The sequence below is a fragment of the Crinia signifera genome, chromosome 6, assembly GCF_055691185.1.
Source record: "Crinia signifera chromosome 6, ASM5569118v1, whole genome shotgun sequence".
Lineage (NCBI taxonomy): Eukaryota > Metazoa > Chordata > Amphibia > Anura > Myobatrachidae > Crinia > Crinia signifera.
The window spans coordinates 218,639,526-218,649,469 of record NC_139222.1 but is presented as its reverse complement, the minus strand read 5'-3'; the positions used below and the strand labels follow the sequence as shown (position 1 = coordinate 218,649,469).

Here is a 9,944-nt window from a genome sequence, read left to right as displayed (position 1 = left end):
GGGGATCCTTGGGCAGAACCTCATCAGGTGCTCTGTGCTGCCACGTAGGTCACATTTCTTGCACTTTGGGCACTGCGCAGCCTCATGCCCCTCTCTCATACAATTGCGGCAGCATTTTCCCTTGTTACAACTGTCTTTAGTATGTCCAAATGCAAAACAATTTCTGCAATATAGGGTCTGGGCTGGGTAGAATAAATAGCCCCTGTGCACCCCCAATAGAAAAGTTCGCAGGAGGGTGCATCACCCCTCATGCCTTTTGGGTCCATTCTGAGGCGTACCCAGGATTTGGTTTTGCCTTTACAGATGCCCACAATGTTGGTCAGTCTTGTTCCACCTCCAACAGACGAACAGTATCTTGTCAGGAATGCCCTTATCTGGTCTGGCTCCACATACTGGTCATACATGTGGACTGTCAAGGGTCTCTCTGCTCCCATAAATAGGGGGACTTTGCTCATTCCCTTCAGTAAGTCGTATGTGAGCTTTGCTCTTACCAGTTCATATGCGTTAAAGCACACCTCTGGTATATTAAAAGTTATGTCATACGTTCCTGCAGCCGGGAACTCCTGGATGCAGTAAACATCTTCTTTTTCTATTTGGGTCACAGGGACCAGCACATTCGTCCACCCATGCCTCAGGGTCCTCTTCTGACTGGTCACTGACGCATCCATCTGCATGCGGAAAGTATTTCTCAACAAAGCCATTCTGGCAGCCTTAACAGGACTCCAGCAAATAAGAACAGGTTCTCCTCAGGTAGGTACAGGGCACCCCGCAAGGGGAAAACCCCTAAATTATCCTAAAACCAGAGGCAGCATTTAGCCAACTACCCTGGTCCTGGCTGGCTCACTGAGTGACACTGTAATGCTCAGTCAGCTCTGAGGTAATCCTGTCTAGTCAATCACCTCACAGGGAATACTGGCTGCCCATTCTCCTCCAATCAAAAAGTGTCCAGCTAGTCTTTAGATGTCATAGGGTTAGGTCAGCTGGTCATCAGGCTAGACTGGAGTGTCAGTAGGTCAGGTAGCAACAGGTGATAAAATGTTACTTGTTGGCTACAGTCAGCTGGGTGGGAGGGCACAGGATGTATGTTATGTTACTTATAGGGAAGTCAGGTAGATGGGACAATTCAAGTGATTCAGTAGGTATTTCAGTGGTAAGTTAGTAGGTAAGTCACATAGTGATTCCATATATTTTGGGAGGTCGCAGCGGGCAATAAGTCATTTAATTTAGGCAGGCTTCAGGTCTTTTGGCTAGGCCGCACATGCTGATTTCAAGTGTAGTGCCACGCAAACAATTAAACTGCCTTGATTCCAGGATGGATAAATTAAGGAGTCAAGAAATAGTCAAAAAATGATACACTGGAGGCCGGATTTCTAAATATTTATGCACAAGGGTTAAACGTTGAGGCAAATGCATGCATTTCTAAATACAAAGTTGCCATGGATGGCAATAGTCTATTTTTGGATAACAGATTAGGAAGGTGCACCGGTCCTGGAAGTACTGCACTTACCAGGTCAATGCGTGGAGTGGACAGAGCAAGCTCTTCTTCCATCTCCCTGTTCTAAAATTCCATTTAATATATGGCCCCCAGATAGGGGGCGTATCAGATATTAAACTGATAACAGATTTTTTATTTTTGAGACCCTACAGTACGGCACGACGTCAACCCGAGCATGGAGAGACACGTACACCACACATCACTAATATCTTTTTTTTATTATAAAAATTTAACAATTTAGAACAATGAGAACTCTCTACCGACACAGATTGAATAATTCCAGAAGGCCAGTGCACTTAAGAAATGAAAATAAGAAGGAATTGAACTGAGATGAAGTCCAGTTGAATCTTGTGCTGAATGAGGTCGTAGCTGCCAGAACCAGGGATATAACAGTCAGGAAGCTAGGAGGAAGATGACACCCTTTTGTTGTCCTTGTCCTAATTGGTGGCAGAAGATCTCTGTGGACGGGTATGGTGAAGCAGTGGACGACCAGCAGAAAGATCAGGATAGACTTTAACTCAGGAAGATGAAGAGTCAGCCTGCAGGAATAGCCAGGATGCACAATGCTGCTTACAGATGGACAACATTGTACTGACTGCCGGTCTGGCTCAGCTAGTCAGTATTTAAAGGTGGAGCTGATGACTGAGGCTGCGCGAGTAACCTCACGATTGGAGCCGCGCAGCATAGGCTGTGGAAACCAGGAAGATGGCCGCCGCCTGTTGTGGCAACAGAAACCAGCCGGCGGAGGATACTACGCGGAGGCGCTCCAGCCGGCGCTTCCCAGTCTGAGGCCTAGAATGACGCGGACACCATCATGGTGGATCATGCCTCACGCTATCCGTAACCAACACGCCAGGACACTGTACATCACAGCTGACACCCGGCAGTTGGACACGGAGCCCGGGTGACAAAGGGACAGAATGTAACCAGTCGGTGTTGGCATCAGCAGCGGAGGTGAGCGCCAGGGCAGAGGGTATATCGCCAGAAGTCTGTGAGACTGGAACAGCACAGGGAGCCAGGGTAGCTGCAATGGTGGTCGTGACAGCACCCCCTCCTTTACGAGTGGCCCCAGGACACTCTTTGGGTTTAGTTGGAAATTTCTTATGAAAGTCCCGAATCATTCTGGGGGCGTGTATTTCAGACGCATTGGTCCAGGCCCATAGCCTTTCCAATCAATCAAGTACTGTAAACGCTTGTGCCTAATGCGAGAGTCCAGAATTCGGGCCACCTCATATTCAATGCCCCTATGCGTAAAAACTTTAAGAGACTTGTGAAGTGCATTATGGAATTTGTTCAGCACTAAAGGTTTAAGTAAAGAAACGTGAAATGTTTGGAATCCTTAAGTAATGTGGTAATTTTAACTTATAGGCAACTGGATTGATGATCTGTATTATCGGAAAGGGACCGATAAAACGGGGTGCAAACTTCATCGATGGTACACGAAGACGAATATTGCGAGTGGACAGCCATACCTTATCACCCACTCTCAATGTGGGAATAGATCTTCTATCTGCAAATTTCTTATTTTTCTGAAAATCTTTCAATAATGAACTCCTGACTTTCTTCCAATGCTGACGAAGCTGGTGAAGAGTCAAAGCTACCGCTGGGACACATGTCGAAGGTAGATGTTGGAAGTCAGGAACCCTAGGATGGAAGCCATAATTAATAAAGAATGGTGTAGAAGAAGAAGATGAGTGGTATTGATTGTTGTGACCAAACTTGGCCCATGGTAACACCTCGACCCAATCATCCTGAGAGGATAAGACATGTAAACATAAGAAAGTCTCTACATCTTGATTGACTCTCTCCGTTTGGCCGTTAGATTGTGGATGGTAGGCTGTGCTGAAGTTGAGTTGGATCTTGAGAACTTTACATAGGGCTCGCCAGAATTTTGTGACTAACTGTACCCTACAATCTAAAACTATTTCTCTAGGAAGTCTGTGGGTTCTTTCTTTGATGAAAAGATTTGCTAATTTAGGAGCCGATGGTAACCCACGGAGTGGTATGAAATAAGCCATTTTAGAGAATCGATCTATGACCACCCAAATGGTGGTATAACCATCTGACGATGGGAGGTCGGTGATGAAGTCCATTGATATGAGTCCAAGGACCCTGAGGCATGGAGAGTGGTATCAATGGACCAACTGGAAGTGAATGGGAGGACTTGTGTTGAGCACAATGAGGACAGGAAGCAATATAATCTTTGACATATTTTTTTAAGGCAGGCCACCAGTACCTTCGGGACCGAAATTTGTAGGTCTTCTGAATACCCGGATGACAGGAGAATTTGGAGTCATGAGCCCAACGTAATATTTCTTTCCTTGAACTTGGCTTGACAAAGGTTTTACCTGGGGGAACTGACGCCTGTACAGTTGTTGCAGAAAAAGCAAGAGGATTAATGATAGGACTTCCTTCATAAGACTTAAATTCCTCTTCAGTCTCCCAAGATCTAGACAAGGCATCTGCTTTGCGATTCTTCACTCCAGTACAGAAGGACAATTTAAAGTTGAATCTAGAAAAGAATAATGCCCATCTGGCTTGTCGAGGATTTAGACACTGAGCATTTTTTAAATATAGCAAGTTCTTGTGATCAGTGACGATGTTTATGATGTGGACTGCCCCCTCGAGTAGATATTGCCACTCTTCTAAAGCCATCTTGATTGCTAGTAGTTCTTGATCCCCAATGGCATCGTTTTGTTCAGCTGGGGAAAACTTTTTGGAAAAGAAGCCACACGGGTGTGATTGTCCATCAGAACTTGTCTGGGAGAGAACAGCCCCTACGCCTATAGCGGAGGTGTCGACTTCCAGAGTGAAGGGTAAACTGACGTCTGGTTGGGCCAGAACTGGCGCTGAGATTAACTTTTCTTTTAAGAAGAGAAAAAGCTTTGGTTCCATCTGGGGGGCCAGTTGGAAGGTTTGACACCCTTACGAGTGAGGGCAGTTATTGGAGCTACAATAGTGGAAAAGCCTTTGATGAACTTTCTATTTTAGTTTGCGAATCCAAGGAACCTGAAACGATATACCCCAGAAAGGGTATGGATGAGACCTCGAAAATACATTTTTCTAGTTTACAGAAAAGAAGATTCTTCCTGAGGCGAGAAAGTACTTCTTTAACAATCTCTCAATGTTTCTGAAGGCTATTGGCAAAAAGCAGGATATCGTCGTGGTATACTATGACATGTTTGTAGAGAAGATCTCGAAAGAGTTAATTCATATAGGATTGAAAAACCGCTGGCGCATTACTCAGGCCGAATGGCATGATGAGATGTCCATCTCTGGTATTGAAAGCGGTCTTCCACTCATCTCCTTCGCGAATGCGAATGAGGTTGTAAGCTCCTCGAAGATCTAGTTTTGAAAAGATGGTAGCCCCCTTGATCAAACAATTCTGTGATAAGAGGCAAAGGGTAACGATTTTTGATGGTGATTTCGTTTAACCGTCCATAGTCAATGCAAGGCCGTAACCCTCCAACCTTTTTCTTGACAAAAAAGAAGCCGGCTCCAGCAGGAGAGGAAGAGGGGCAGATAAACCCTTTGGCTAGGTTCTCTTGTATATATTCAGACATAGCCTGTGTTTCAGGTAAGGACAAAGGGTAGGTGCAACCACGAGGAGGACTCTTTCCAGGCATTAAGTCAATTGAGCAGTCCCAAGGACGATGAGGAGGCAACTTGTCAGTAGCTTTTTTACAGAAAACATCAGAAAAAATCTTGATATGGAGTAGGTAACCCTTCAGGAACTTGAAGAGAGACTTGACGTGTAGGTGCCACGGACTTAAGACACGACTCAGTGCAAGTGGCACCCCAGGCTCTTGGACCTGGGACATTACCCAATTGATACTGGGCACGTAACCAGTGGAGACCCAATACGATTGGGTAGGAGGATTTAGGAATGACGAAATACTGAATTTTTTCAGAATGCAAAGGTCCGATTTGTAAAGTAAGTGGTTGTGTTTGAAGAGTAACTGTCTCACCCAGAATACGGCTACCGTCTACAGCGGTGAGATAAACCAGGTGATGTAGCTGCAATGGTGGTCGTGACACTTCCCTAACATCATTCTCACACTTTTGCACACTAATGTCATCCTTCTTAAACAGATACACGTTCCTCACATCCCATAAAATTTTAGACAAACACACCATAAACAACAATAACATTCTCTCATTCCCTTTTCCACACGCTCCCATACCAAACATTGCAACCTTCCAAGTCATCATCTGTACCCCAGTCAATTCCTTACATAAAGCACCCATTCCCTTCCACAACTCTTGAGCATACCCACAATTCCAAAACAAATGCACCAAACTTTCACGCCCCTTACATTCTGCACGCGGGCATTCATCCGTCCGTACAAAATCACGCCTCTTTTGAACTTCTCTCACTGGCAGCACTCCATGCGACTTCATCCATACAATCTCCCTTTGCCTATATGTAGCACCACACAATCCCAATTGTTTCCACACTCTTTTGCTCATTTGTTCATTCAAACCATCAATCCCACACACTGCTTCTTTAACGTTCATATGTTTAAACACATTCTTACTGTCATTCCACTCCTGCAATCCCACATCCAACAACTCAAATTTTCGCACAAACACTTCCACCCATGCGTACCATTTACACACCCGAAAGGCCATAGGAACTTCATTCTTCTTAGTCTGCCACTTCAATCCACACAACATCCATCCAGCCAAATAAACCATCATATGCTTCGCCATGCACTCCACATCCATCAATCTCACCATTTGTCTCACATAAGGCACTTCCAAATCTGGGAATCGCAGACCACCATTCGTATATTTTCTCATAACCAATTCACGCTTCAGCCGTTCCATCTAACAACCATCTTATTTGTACCTATTTTAGATTTATCCCAATTTACTCGAAAAGCGGACCCACCGCAAAAGATCTCAATCAATAATTTTGCCCTATTTAGAGTCGCCTTATTTACACCCACCACAACCACATCATCCATATATACATAGTTACATAGTAGGTAAGGCTGAAAAAAGACTTGCGTCCATCTAGTTCAACCTAGGTGTTATTAAAAGCAGACTTGTAAAGACAGATTATATTTCTTATTTGTACCTATGGATGTTATTAACCAATAAGTGATTGTCCAACCTTATTTTGAACGTATTCAGTTTCTCTGCCGACACCACCTCTCCAGGAAGAGCGTTCCAAAGTCTGACTGCTCTGACCGTAAAGAAATTATTTCTTCTAGCTGAACAAAATCTTTTTTCTTCTAATCTATACTCATGCCCTCGCTTCCTAAATTCCTTTCTTGTTGAAAAAAGGGTGTTTGCTAATTCCTTATATTGTCCTCTGATATATTTGTACACGTTGAGCATGTCCCCCCTTAAACGTCTCTTTTCTAATGTAAATAGTCCCAAATTGCTTAATCTCTCCTCGTAGCTTAAATACTCCACTCCCCTTCTAAGCTTTGTTGCTCGTCTCTGGATTTTTTCCAATTCAATGATGTCCTTTTTATAATGCGGGACCCAGAATTGTACACTGTATTCGAGGTGAGGCCTTACCAATGCTTTATACAGTGGCATAATTACCCTTGAGTCCCTAGATTCATTGCCCCTTTTAATGCATGCTAACATTTTGTTGCCCTTTTTTGTTGCTACATTACAATGGGCACTACACCCCAGTTTGCTGTCTATTTGGATTCCTAGATCCTTTTCGGGTATTGAAGTACCCAATTCCTCTCCGCTAAGGTTATAAGTAGCACACTGGTTATGTCTTCCAAGGTGCATAACCTTACATTTATCAACGTTGAACCTCATCTTCCACTTTTGAGCCCACTCCTCTAGATTTGCAAGATCTTTTTGAAGCATGGTGACATCTTCTGATGATTTAATGACTTTGCTTAGTTTTGTATCGTCCGCAAAGATGGATACATTGCTGAGTAATCCCTGCCCAATATCGTTAATAAAAATGTTAAATAAGATGGGCCCCAAAACCGAACCCTGGGGCACTCCAGTTAGTACTAGGATTGTATCTGATACGGCACTGTCCACAACCACTCTTTGTTCTCTATTACACAGCCAATTCCCTACCCATCTGCAGATATTTTCACCCAGTCCTAGGACCTCCACTTTATTTATCAACCTCTTGTGTGGGACAGTATCAAAGGCCTTACCAAAATCTAGGAAAATCACATCTACTACGTTTCCATTATCAAGGTTTTTGCTAACCTCCTCATAGAACCCTAGTACAGATGGAGCGGGTGTCTTCATTGCAGGAGATGGCGATGCCAGCCGCCATCCCCTGCCACCCGCCATCTGTATTTGCTTGTCGGCAGTCACCCGTGGTCCCCACCGCCTCCCCGCACCCCCCTAAAGCGGAGACGGACAGGGTCCTGTCGCCCCGGCAACTGAGACACGCGCGTCTCAGTCAGATGGCGAGCCGGGCTGCTGGTGGATCGCCAGCGGTGACGTTCTGGCGATTCGCCAGCAGAGAAGAGCCCGGCCCCATCTGTAGATTAGTTTGGCATGAACGATTTTGCACGAACCCATGCTGGTTAGTACTGAGAAGACGGTGATGGTCTAAATATTCCTGGATCCCATCTCTTAAAAATCCTTCAAATAGTTTACCCACTATTGATGTTAAACTAACGGGTCTGTAATTAGCGGGATCGTCCTTTTTTGAATATCGGCACTACCTCTGCTATTCTCCAATCTTTTGGTACTTTACCTGACGATAGTGAATTGTTAAAGATATAATGTAGGGGGGTAGCTAGATCGTCCCTTAATTCCTTTAGTACCCTCAGATGAATTCCATCTGGCCCTGGTGATTTATTTGTTTTTATTTTGCTGAGCTTCAGTATTATTTCCTTGGGTGTGAAATCAACAATGAGATCAGGCTTATTTGTCCCATTTGTTGAAGATGTTCGTTCCACAGTCTGCTCTCCTTTAGTAAATACTGATGAGAAGAACTCTTTTTTTTTTTTTTAAACGATTTTTATTGAATTTTGTTAATATGCAAAATACGAAAAATATAACATGTGACAAATATAACATGTACATTGCAGTGATGTTGTTACATTTCCGTGCATTAATGAATAAAACATAATACATCTTCCATTCCTGTTTGGGATTCTGTCATTTCACTTCGGTCTGTGTATATATGGCTTTAGACCTCTACCGAGGGCGTTATTCGTTTAATAACAGTTATCTCCCAAACCTATCTCTTCCCTACCCCTACTGTCAGGAGTAGTAAACATTTTAATGCATGTACATGTACCTTTGACATTGAATCGGATTCACCAGTAATCCTAATTAATATCATACTATATTTCTAAATTCTATCAACCTTTATAAACCCTCCCCACTGATCTGTATCCCCCCCCCCTTACCCTCCCACAATCAGGACTCGGAGCATCTCAACCTTCAGTCAATTTTCTAAGCAAATACCATTTCGTACCTTCAAATATTGTCATAACCTGTTTCCGCACCTCATCTTCCAGAGAGTCTATGTAAATACCCCATTTGGCATGGAATTTTTTAACTCCGTCCTCTACCTCATACCTCTACCATAGGTAGGGTGGCTCTTCTGTCAAAATATAACTGCTGTGTCAATGCTGCTTTTACATCTTGTAAGAAAGGGGGGGCGAAGTGGTCCAATTGCGCAGGATAACTTTTTTGGCCACCGTAACAATTATGGTTAGAAATGGGGTTAGCTCAGTTTTCCGGCCGTGTGTGTTCCAATTTGAAAGAGAAGAACTCATTTAAAAGTTTTGCTTTTCCCTTATCCTCTGTGACACTTTTTCTACTGATATCAGTTAGTGGGCCTATGTTTTCCTTAATTATACGCTTACTGTTTATGTATTTAAGAAAATTCTTGGGGTTGGTTTTGCTTTCAGTGGCTATGCGCTCTCATTCCCTTTCCCACAAAACAATAGTTCAATCGTGACTCAATCACCCCTCTATCAGCTCTATACGTAAAACCAGGCATTCCATTACTACATTTATACTCTACATCCACTAAAGAAAAATCCACGAGCAGTCTCCCCGTTACATCAATCACACCATCACTCATACCTTTCCTACCCTGCAGCTCAATTATACAATTCATGTCGCCTAACAGTATAACAGGTGACCTACAAGGCAAAAAATATACAATTTTTTCAAATAATTCTTTACATTCATTTTTGTCTGCCGACGCGTAAACGTTGATTAGTCTAAAACTAAAAGTTAACTGTAATATTAACTAAAACACAGCGCTCTTGCTCATTTATAACATAAGACTCAAAAATCACATATTTCCTATTAGCTAAAATTCCCACCCCATCATTTTTATCATTTTTATTATTAAGTGACCCTGACCATATAGCAGCCCAATAAGGCCATTCATCAGGTGGCGGAGCACTTGTAATAGCGCATTCCTGCAGGCAAAACACATGCACATTATGACAATGCAAATCTTCTAAAATAGCCTGCCTCCTGG

General features: G+C 43.4%; 1 pseudogene; it reads right to left on the bottom strand.

Annotated features, from left to right (window-relative positions):
* Nucleotides 1–1,472: 1,472 nt before the first annotated feature.
* On the bottom strand, nt 1,473–1,648 carry LOC146012686 (U2 spliceosomal RNA; annotated as a pseudogene).
* Nucleotides 1,649–9,944: the final 8,296 nt, after the last annotated feature.